The sequence below is a fragment of the Grus americana genome, chromosome 3 (assembly GCF_028858705.1).
Source record: "Grus americana isolate bGruAme1 chromosome 3, bGruAme1.mat, whole genome shotgun sequence".
Taxonomy (NCBI): Eukaryota; Metazoa; Chordata; class Aves; order Gruiformes; family Gruidae; genus Grus; species Grus americana.
Genome location: NC_072854.1, coordinates 121669068 through 121681150, shown reverse-complemented (window position 1 = coordinate 121681150; position 12083 = coordinate 121669068). Strand labels below are relative to the sequence as shown.

General features: G+C 41.4%; 1 long non-coding RNA gene across 1 annotated transcript in view; it reads left to right on the top strand.

The window, feature by feature from the left end:
• Window positions 1–12083, top strand: part of LOC129204103 (uncharacterized) — a 210499-nt gene that overhangs the window by 125460 nt on the left and 72956 nt on the right. Inside the window, exon 3 of the long non-coding RNA XR_008576279.1 lies at window positions 10257–10371. This is a non-coding gene — a long non-coding RNA (uncharacterized LOC129204103). The remainder of the gene's footprint in view (window positions 1–10256; window positions 10372–12083) is intronic.

The window sequence follows — 12083 nt, the reverse complement described above, 5'->3', positions numbered from 1 at the left end:
TTCTCAGTAAAGACAGAAGCGGTTACAAAGCATGCTGCAATGCACATCTCCCATAGCTTCTTAAGAGATGAATTTTATTCTCCTCTGGACCACCATCTCCACTGCCAAATTAGCCACCTCTTTGAGAAGAAAAGGCCAATGGCCTGAAGGAAAGTTTTATGGTTTAATGAAACAGTAAGAAAACAAATATTAAGTTCTTAATGAAAGAAATGAAAATGAAAAGCACACAGTAGTCAGTACTTTATGATCCATGAATTCCTTTCTCCTGCCCTGCAGAAAGCACATGTGTTCTGCAGTAGTTGGGCTGATCCTGTTGGTAAATCTTTTGTTCAATGTAAGGGTGCAGGATCAGGGATTTGGGAAGGAAACTGGGAACACAAGCAGCAGATGAGACCTGCTGAGACAGAAATCCAGCCTTCTGCTGTCATGGGCTCTGCACCATAAAATCACTTCCATAAACTTTTCAAACCTCCATCACTGCTTGTCAGATTTCTTTGTCCTCACAGCTCCCCTTGGCATGCTTTTCTAGTGACTCACCTTCTTCTCATTTTTTGCCCAAATTAATTCATGGATATAGATGCCGCTTTGTTCCTGAGCCAAAGTTGTTCTTTAGCTTGCATGGATCTCCTTTCTGCTGTGCATCCCTCTGACATGCATGGTGACAGCAGCTACACTCCCTCTGCCTTTCATTGTCCGCCACAACAGCCAAGCTCTTCCAGTCATCTGCTGTGGGACGGTGCTTTAATTGTGCTTGCACCTTTGCTCTCTTCCTCTCCCAGAATTCCTACTTAGTCTGAAGACTAAACCACATAAGGTAACACCAATGTTAGTGTCACTTTGGAAACCACCCCCAACAGCGGCAAGTGTGAAATGAACTATGGTGTCTCACAAATAGCAAACCAAACCCATCCACTACGTATGTATTTAGATGACTTTTTGCGTTCAGCACTAAAATTTCTGGGGAAACCCTGCCAACACAGACATTGTGAGGTACGTTGCTGCTGCACACGATGGTTTGTGTAATGGATGGAGTTGCTCTCCCAGCCAGCAAGAAGGCTGATTGTGGGCCACACCACTGACACAGGGCTCGGGATCTGGTTTGAGTGGAAGATGAGTGGATGGCTCTCTTCTGTGGTTACTGGTGTCTGTATTTCAGTGGGCTCCATTTTTCATCGCTAAGGTCATCATTCTCTGTGTTCTCAAGATAATTATGATTCCTTTACCTACTGAATTTGTAAAGTTTTCAAGGCAGAATCTGCCAGTTTCTGTGGGCAACTTCATCACTGAACACAACAGTATTGTGACAACTGAAGGCTTTTAGAGAGAGAACTGTAACGTGAGTAATTGTCATTACAAAGTAGTAATTTTCAAACAATTTTATGGTTTTGCTCTGTAAGTCATACAGTACCCAGGTAGGCTCAAATCAAAGTATTGCGATCTCAGTACATTTGAGCGAAGCCTTTATTGATGGAAATTTTCATGGAACACATTTTCTCATGGAAATTTAATTTTCTACATTTAAAGCTGTATTTCTTACAGATGAAGTGAGTGTGCTTGTTCATTGTGAAGATAACAATACAGCCAATGAATTGCATATGCCTGGGTAAACTCTAAACACACAAGCCTAACATGGAATATAAATCTAAATGTCTTGCACATGCTATGCAAATTCAAGAGTCTTCAATAGGGCCCTGTTTCACCAAGGAGCTGATTCCAGAAAAGTTTGAAAAAGCAGTGGAATAACTTTAACATTATTAACCCACATAAAGACTCCTGAATATAGTACAAAATCACTCATGTTGATATTGGCTCCCCCCCGGAAAGAAAAAGAGATCAAAGTTTTTTTTTCCCCTGAAAATATTAGCCTTGAGTTTGTTTTCAGATTTTTAATGTAAAATCGCATTTACTCTGTATGTTTTCAAGACTGAGGCATTATTGTTACTCCAGTTCAGTAGGCTTTTTATAATCAGTTCATATACTCACATTTATTTAGCTCCTTCTTCTGAATGGCAAGGAGATGATTTCCCCTACAGAAATGGAGGGTCTTTTCAGAGATGGAAATATCTTAAAGAATTGCACACTTATGATTACTCATAGATTTGTTTATAAGGTTAGAGCCCCATAAAGTATTCAGAAGTAATTTAATTGGTAAGCTAACACTGGCTTGGAATAAATTGCTGAATCCCGATGCTTTGTTCATTTTCTGTTCTAGCATATTGTCTTTTTTAGTGCATTGTAATAGTGGGTTACTCAAGATGAGAATGCTTGTTTCAACAAGAGCAGGACTAAAGCTGGGGTTTTTTTTTTTTTGAAGAATATTACATATTGTCTTTTAATGTAACCATTTCAAAATGGTGCCTGTGTATTCCTGTCAAAACAGAGAGAATTATACTGCATCTTAATGGGATATATTTGTTTAATATCTGCAGACAAAACCACAACGTAACCTGCTTTAATACATCTTGAGTTTCTGCTTTAGATCTTTGTTCACCAGGGACCACACTGACTCTGGGATATTGTACGGCCTTGAGAGCTGTATTGGGGCTGACTAATACACTACCAGTCAGTGTACTGTTACGCTCCCTAGACAGGCCCTTACCTGAGGCGAAGGGAGGTGAAAAAAACCTTTTCCATTTCAATTTTTTTAACTAGACTTTCTACCTCCTCCAATCTATCAGGAGTGGGAATACCTTTCTTATAAGTTGCTGGTACTGCAAAGATGAGCAGCCTGGATCCTGGGTGACACCAGCAATTCTGTTTGCTCTGCTGAGAAGAAAAGCTGTAAGTTATCCTGGTTCCCAGAGTCCTGAGAGAGACAGCTGGAAAACCACTGGATGGTGCGTTTTTCATGTGGCTTGAGAACTGAGAGGGAGCAGCTCTGTCCAACCTTTAGCTGCTTTTTCCTGCCTAGAAGAACCGAAATAGCTAGCATGGAGGCAATGGCGAGAGCCAGGATGGCTTCTTTCTTGCCTTCAAAATTAGGACCCTCTCCTGCAGTCATGGCATTGGAGGGGAGGTCTTGCCTGAGCGAGGAATGCGGCACAAAATGAGTTCCTTACGCCAGGACATTAATTGCTGTTGAGAATATTTACAAACGGGCTTCTTTAATGAAGTGATTTGTTGGTCCTAAGTAACTGCTTTATCTCATCAAGTCTACAGCACAGGAAATCTAATGTGAAGGTTTGGTCCCAGCAAAGTATGCTTGGCTTGAAGAAAAGAATCACACTTTGGAAAAAAGGAATAATGGAATGTTAAATTAGTAATGGCTTTTGCAGCTTGTTTGCAGTTTGATCTTTCTATGCTGTAAAAATTATTTCAGTATTTAATTTCTGGGGCTTAATTTGTGCCTTTGCTTGGACTGATTTTTAAAGAATTTCTTCTGCTTGGATGAGTTTGTTTCCTGCAACAGAAGAATAATATTACAATAGATGGTTTCCATTTGGCTGCCAGAAGCCCCAGCTGTTGGTAGGAGGACATTCTGAGCAAGTGTGTAAATAATGTTAAGACCGACAGACTTCCTTGAATCTCCACGAAAACAGCTTACCCAGGCCTCTAGTTTAGCAAAGCAATTATATTTGTATTGCCTTGACTTTTGTAGGTCTGTTCACACACTCAAGAGATAGTTACATGCTCATCTTGGAGCTCAGCGTGTGGTACTGGGATCTGGCAAACCTGCACTGAGCTCCATGCTGCGTTAGCCATGCATCTCAGCGTCCAGCCAGCTGGGTAAAGGATATGCCAACAAAAGCTGTAGTCACAGCTTCCAGGTGTGCTCAGCGAGCCTGTAGTAAACAAGGATACTGGTTTGACACTCACTTTTGTACCCTGCTGTGGGGGTAACAGACCCTGTTGGGGCCATAGAGGGGTAGAGGAAGAGTTACACCTGCTGAGATGGTGCTGGTGAGTGTCTCCTTGCATTTGTCTCCTGTCTCACAGACGTCCCTGAATTTCTCCGCACTTGAGCTCATTAGCTTACATACCTAGATTGCGAAAGGGAAGCTGATGTGCAGAGAAATGAAATGATTTGCACAGGGTCAGGAACGGTAGAGTTGAAGACTGGATCCAAGTCTCTTGAAACCACGCCAGTAGCTCAACCACAAGGCCACTGTTCCTTCGTAGCATATTTTCCTTTGACTCTAGCAGCTTTTGCAGCTGGCTGGCTTTGTAGAGCAGATCCAAAGCTCACTGAAGTCAGTGGGAGTCCACTTACTGATTTCCAGCAGACTTTGGATCAGCCCCATTAGGTGCTTTTTTCCTGTACACTGGAAAGAATAGTTCTGTCTTTTAACGCTCCCTTTACCTGTCCCGGTTGTGTATTAGGGAAGCCGTACAGTTTGAGATTAGGGTTGTTTATTTTACCTTGTAAGAACCCCTGGCAACTGTTGGAAAACACTGATAGAAACCAAGGTTATTGCTCCCATCTCAGCACTAGAAATTTCTGCTCCCTCAGAGCACAGCTACATAAACAGCCGATTTGGCATTTAGCACAAGGGAAGGAACGGAAACGCCTGGCAGGGTGGTGGGAATGAGTTATTGGGGGTGATGGGGGAAGCACCAGAGCCTCGGAGCAGAGCTACTGCCAGTGGAAGAAGCTGTGCTGGGTGCTGAATCCACTGTTTGTGTGGCTGCAGCCTCTTGGAAGAGATAGGAACTATCAGATGTGGATGGGAAGGAATCTCTTCAACTGCTAATAAAATAATAATTTATAAAAAAATAATTAGTGTCATCACTGATCAACCAGTTAGTATTTAACAGCTGTATGTGAAGGTTTCCTTTTGTTCCCCAGGGTCAGTACTATCCACTCCCATCTCCCCAGACTGCAAAAGTGATGGGTGGGAATTCACTGCTTTTTTTCCCATCCCGTATTTCCCCATGTGAGCTAATACCCATTTTTCTTAGCAGACTTGTCTCCACTGACAAAGAAGTTGATCCTGTTCTTTATGAAATCACTGGCTAAGTTACCAGCGGCTTCTGTGGCATGGTTTTGTTAGGTTTTTTCTGTGAGGGAGGGAGGGAGAAGGATGAGCAGAGCTGAACACAAAGCTGATGTGCACCAAAACCTACCAAAACTTTAGTTGTATTTGTTGACTGTATTAGGCTTTTGATCTTACCCAAAGACCACCGAAACTGTCATTTAGATGAGGTAGTCTACTGCAACTGCAGTATAGTTGTTACCTTTATTTAAAATTATATACATGGGCTAGAAACCAAAACGTGCTCCTGGCAGGTCCTCTGCTTGTTTGCTGGCACTGCTGAGGACCCGAGAGTCTGGATTCATCCCAGTTTGCATTAGATTCTTAGTTAATTGCTTAAGTTGGAGACCTAATCCCTCTGTGGGCCTGGGAGCTCTCTGCAGTCAGTGAAGAAAATATAGTTACTTCCAGAAAACAATTCAGAAATTTAGACAGGATGCAAGTACCTAAAGTCTTCATGATCCTCTAGTTGTTTCTACTGACTGTAGGGGGAGTTCAGTGGAGGTGAACTCCTAATTTAAGCAGTTTAGCGAAGTGCCTGAAGTCAGGTGAGATGGATTTGTGGGCTGGTGACTAGTGATTTCTCATGGACCTCACTAAACTTTCATGGAGCTGCTTAACTACAGATATGTTGTTTAATAAGGAAAAGAGAAACCTGTGGGAAAACAAAGAATATCAATAATCACACGTACTTACATCTGGCAATAAAGTTTTTGGAAAAAAAAATCAGTACAGCAGCTTGTTGCCTTTGAAACTTAAAGCTATTAAAATGTTCAACATGAACTTTCTATTTTTAAAATAGCAGTTGAAAGAAATGCGCAAGATTAATAAGAAGCTAAATTGAAACCACGTTGGTTCATAGGTACTACAGACAAACACTGAGTTAATGGGGAAGCATTCTTGGGGAAAGCTATGCGCGTGCTCCAGTTTGGGCCACTGCTTGTTTGTTTTTTATTTTGTCTTTCTTAGAAAGCAGAAGGGGGTAGAAATACCAGCCTGTTAAATCTTTTATTTCCTTTTTTAGACTGTTGTTCAGTCGAGTTTATTAAGCTTTCTGAAAGAGCAGCCTATGACAAGTTAAGACACCGTCTACCACCCCAATACATAGGGAGTTGCTAATACAAACCATTCTCCAGCAGAAGTGGACAACAGGTCTGCCTGTGGAAAGCCTTAGAGCCTAACAAGGAGACGTGTAGCAATCACGTAGGAAGTGATGAAAAGGAGATTTGAGTATTGAGCTATTTACCTGGAAGGGAGAAGCCACCTAACACAGGTGTCCAAGAGAGCTGTAGATCTCTGTGTCGCTATTTGTTGCTGTTGGAGCAGAAGTAGCTTAGAATAGACACTTCTCATCTAGCTAAAAAGCAGGAAGGAGAAGCTGCACCTCCAAGGAAGTGTTTACAAAAGCAATTGCAGATAGAAGTTTATTCGAAGATGACCTGCATCGTGCTAATAACCATAATTGCCAGCCAAGTGGTCTGGAGGGACTCTAGTTCTTGATATCAGATGAAAAAAGGGCGTTTGAGCAGGGAAGTAGGGTGCTTGTAGGTTGGAACCTGGAGAAGAGATTTGGTTTCATTGGCACTGTGACCCTTTACACGATGTCAAGATCTGTCCCACTGACTGCAGTGGAGTTAGGATGATCTATGCCAGCAGCAGAGCTGTCCCATATGGCTTTTATTTTCTCCCAGATTATTATTATTTTTTTTTTTTTTAAAGTCTAAAGGGAACTGGCTGTGTGGTAATAATGGAAGAATGAGAACCGGAGGACCTTGTTAGCAGCCCCATGGAGAATATGCAGATAGTTGTTTGGTTCATGAATTGTTAGCAGAAGCAGTGGAATGTTACCAGCAGGCACTGCATGGAGCTGCGTATGGAATGACCTGCCATGAATAAACTGCACAGAACTTCCAATGTATATTTACATAAAGGAGACGTCTGTAAAATATTAAAGTAATAAATGTATTTATGTACATTTATATGTGCGTTATTACCTTACACTAATACTCAAACATGGGCTCTGTATTTCATTATGAGTTTGAATCAAAATGCATCTTTACGGGGTTGAATTAAATGTGGTATTAAGGCCTGATCAACAGCATGCTGAAGATAGCAGGGTGCTTTCCATTAGCTGTGGCTTATAGTAGCGAAATGCCCCAAGATACTCACTGTGTTCAAAAAATCAGTTAGACGTGGTTCCTGCCTTGCATTCTTGCCATTGACACCTTGGGTAAGGAATGGGCAGGGAGGAGCAGACTTGTCCATGCAATGTGGGTGACAGATGTGGGAAAAGAACCAAGAACTTGTTGGAACAAAAGGACAAGATAAAGCCAGGGCAATTTCTGCTGTCCATAGATTGAGGCTCTCGGGCAACTCCAGCCACGGCCTCCTGCCATGCCAATATGACCTCCAGACGTGCTTCACAAGACCAGGTTTCTGGCTGCTCCTCTGAGGACGTTTGATTTTCAGCTGAACCCTGCATGTCTCATCACAAGCTTTGGGTCTTAGTTTTGTGGTCATGGTTTGTGTTTTATGAATCTTATTTCTTAGATGATGGAGATTGGTAACGGGGATAGAGTCAGTGATGAGAACCTCAGAGAAGGACATGGATATGTTGGATCTACTAGTGTTTAACAACAAAAGATGAAAATCTTTCCAGATTACTGTTATTATTGCTCCTTTTTTGTGTGGAACGAGTTACATAAGTTGCAAAGCTTCAATACTTGAACTCTGCAAAACATCCAGGTGAATGACAGGTACAAACTGCCCAAAGGTAGCATTGATAATTAAATCTTTTTTTTCCCCGGCCAACATTGTTCAGTATTAAAGAAAAACAAACAAAAACCTCACAATTTTAAATGTTAAGAGGAAGAAAGCCCAATTTTTTCTCATTGACTAGATTTGTCTCTCACAGATGCTGACCTTCTGTTTAGTCAAGCACTTTGGAGTCTCTAAGTGGTCATTTAGGTGTTACATGGTTTTGGTAGAATTAGTTGGAAACCAGAACTTTCTCTACTGAAGTAAAATTTGGAGTTTCAAAATGAGTTTGTGTACCTTATCAGGATATGAGGAACTCACTGAGCTTAGAGTGAGTTGGGCACTGGCTGTGCAGTGGATGTTCTGAGAAGCTTCGCTTTGAAGGTGTCAAAACATTTTGATTCTGAAATTTGAAAATACGACATTTGTTAATACTGATTTTATGCTATCGTATAGTATAACAGTGTAATAGTGAATAGGGTATAACAGTATGCACACGTGGTATATATTATCATTTGTTTTCATGTAATGTATGTAGAAGTTGAAACAATGAAATACAGTAATATGGTGAGAATAAAATGTATGAGTCAAGATTAACTCAGAAAGTTAAAACATTTAGCTGAAGTCAGTTTCTGTAAAACAATTTGGTTTCAAAAAAATGGTATTTATTATGTAAAACTACTGCATCAAACTGCTCCTAGCTTTCAACCGAGTTTCATTATTATAAGTGAAACCAGTGATGCCCAACAATTTCCATTGTGGCAGCCTCTAATGTTGTTAAACTTTTACCATGCATGCTGAAATCGTACATGCTGAGGTCTGCTTCGGGCTGAATTTCTTTGGAAACGATCGGCAGAAATGTTTCAGCAGTTTCCGCGACTGAGCACAGGGAAGAATACGTTATTTTGCTTACATTAAAATACGTTACAGCCATTTCAGAGAAGAGCCTTAAAAATGACTGGAAATCAGGATGCTGGGATGGACTTTTTGTATCCCACATGTCTGCCCTGGTTGGGCCAAGGTGTGAACTTGTGTAGTGTTCATGCATTCTCTGTGTTAGAGCTCAACAGCTAAACTCTCTCTGCTCAAGGAGGGTTTGGTGGAACCAGGGACTCATATCTGGGGGTTTTTTTATATCACATTTACTGTTCAAATACGTAGGTAAGGTTTAGAAGGAACAGTAGCTTCAGGTACCCTGTGTTCTTGATTGATCTCATTAGTTAATTATTCCTTTTTACTAAGGAAAAACCCAGCTGATGTGCAGAAAAGCGAGTTTGTTTCGTGGGACATCTGCCATTCTTTCTGTTCTGCCTTCAACCTCAAGTCCAAGTTTTAACGCAGGCTCGCGGGCTTTGTGAGACGACGCGCTCCTCGTTGCCAAAGAGGAGCCGGCGGTGCCAGAGATCTAATCAGGTGGTGACACCAAGGACTAGCGGAGATGTTTGTGAACATGGAAAAAGTAGTTCTCCTGGCTCTCCCAGCCAAATGGCTGGCCAGAAGTAAGGTTTCAATTATAAGCAGAGCTAAAGTATGTTTGCATTAATGACAGATCCGTCAGCTGAAGCGCAGATAGTCTAACGAGAATATACATGATGGGATTGTGTGCGTGTTGCTAATTCATTTGACATAGCTGCTTGCTTGAGTTTGGTTAACGAAGATGGATGATCTCTGTTGGCTGAGAAGTGGCATCGCTAACCCCAAATTTCTGCTAGAAGTTTAAGATTGCAGTGTTACCTGGGCTGCTAGGTGTCAGGAGTATCCTCAGAGTGCCAGACCGGGGTCTGTGTAGCAGAGGTGAGATGATCAGGGATAACGCGGAACCAGGCGGTTTTCACTCACTGCTGGGAGCCCCCGGTTCTCTGAAAAATCTTCAGGACCCATTTGTGGCTAATTTCTCATTATTTCTGAACGGCAGCGCTGCTGCTCCCTGTCCGGCTGTGGGTGCCCGGGCATGGGCCGTGCTGTGAGGAGAGGAGGCTGGGCTGTTCCCGCCAAGCACAGCCAGTTCCAGCCGGTTCCGGCCAGCTCCAGCGGCCCCTCGCAGGGCACAGCTGTATGCAGCATATATGCAGAATTAATAACATTTGAAGTACTTTTAATTAATTCCTTCAATTTGGGGGAAATTATTGAAATCTCCTCCTTCAGAAAGGTAATAATATTTTGTTGGTTTTATGTTTGTTCATCATTTTTACCTTGACGGAACTAGTCCGTATCAAGAGGAAAATACTTTATGCGAGTTCTTTTTTCTGAAACCAAATTTCTTCATACCGGCTGACTTTGTGGGAATCCTGGTGCCATCCAAGGTGAACTGCTTTCTATAATTCTGCCTCCTGAAGGAAAGATGAGCTTAGCTCTCATTTATTTTTAGTCTGGTTCTAAGTTAGAACGCATCGGGGCTTTCTCCTTTTGGTTTGCGTATTGACCCAGGGGCCTGTCGCTTCTACCCGGCCTCTACATGTGGAGTGGAATGTAACCTGGTTGTCCAGGGCAGGCTGCTAATTACAGCTTTAATTTTATTGTGTTTAGGAGGAGACAGATATCCAACCTTTTCTTACTTGTAACTACGGATCTGAAGAAAGGCACGATAGCAGATAAGGTGTGCTGACAGACAGGATGGACCCGATGGCAAACTGCCCATCAGGTGAGTAAAGCCTGCTATTGATGAGCCATATGAAAGGATGACTATTACTACAACAATACATGTAGATAGATACACCTATGTATCTGCGTACACATATACTCGTTACACACATGTATGTGTATTTGTTTTAATGTTATGTTAACAGAATCAGTTCCAAAAAGAGTTCTGAAAAGAGGAGAAAACGTGTGTTGTGTATTATTCCTGTGTACACACTTGCTTATGTATTACATGCTTCATTTCCTCTGGGGACTTCTTAAAGAAGTTACTAATGTGTAAGCAGTGCAACCTAAAAGAAACCAACTGAAATCTAAATAGTTTCTTACAATGCCTACAGTTTTGCAATAAGGAAAAAAAAAAATTACACTTTGAGGCAACCGAAATGATCTATTATTTTACAAGAAATGAGCTATTATTATACAGTAAGAAAATAAACACAAGGGTCTGCTCTTAGCTGTAAATACTGCAAAATTTATTTAAATTTTTAAAATGGTAAGCTGTGGTTTTGTTAGTTGCAAATTGTTGCAGCTCCATTGCTTTGAAAGGGAAACAGCTGATTTATATCAGTTGAAGATCTGTCTTTGCATTGTTGATGTTTTATTCAGAATTCTTGGATCACAGTACATTAGAAATGGCTGCGGTAGATTTACCATAAATATTCAGGTTCTGTGGGGCATTATTCCTTAAGTAATCCCATTGATTTCAGAGGCTTGAAAGTACTCAAGAGGACAGGTTACTCTGGAAAGGGGAAAAGCTGATCAGGCTTGAAATATGGTTACTGAGAGGGTTACCACAGCCCACTTTCCAGTATGGTGATGAGCTTAATTGCTATAGCGTCCGCTCTGTTCCTTGTTCCATGCACTGTTGTTTGCCAACCATTTTGGGTTCAATACAGCACCTCTTGAAATTCATAGGAGCCTTTCCACTGACTTCATCAGGTATTGAGTGTTTAGGGATCTTGAACTAGATCAAATAGCAGCTATTAATGTAGCCTGGCCTTCTTCCAGCTTTAGTTATTGCCTGTGGTGCTTATACAATCTGTTTGGTATATAATTTTCTTTCATATCATGAAAGAGAGAGAATGACTCAGAGCAATGCTATGCCACTTGGTATTTTTGTTTGTATATTGTCACCTTTGTATTCAAAGAAGATAAATCCAACAGCCATCTAGTTACTGATCCTTTCTGTACGTGTTTATGTATACGAAGGCTGCTGTTACATTTATATGACTGACCAAAATGACTATGAAAGGTCAAAGCCATGTTCTTGCTCTCTTAAAGTACTCGTTTTTCAAAATTGGGACAAATGTTTGGTACTGTTGGAAGAAAAAACACAAAACCTGGGACAATGGAAAAGTCCAGTTTTGATGCTGAGGACATTTCAGAAATGGAGCTGGTTGAAATATTTTAAGATGGTGTAAGCCCTTTTTATTTAAATTTCAGGCAAAGGGAAAAATAATAAAGAAAATAACTGCATAAAATATTTCAGTTAAGTAGTTTGCACATTTCTCCACTCTGCTGAGAGTTGGAAGAGCAGAGATGCGGTCGATAAGGACCGTACCAGTGTGACAGGCACGTGAGTTTGGTATTGTAGACGCTGTGTGTGTTTTCTGCACTACTGATTGAAGAAGACCGCCGTCCAAAGTTTGGTAGCTCTCATCACAGAAGGAGTTTTCTCCCAGCTTCGTTTCCACCAGCAGTTTGTCCTGCTTTCTG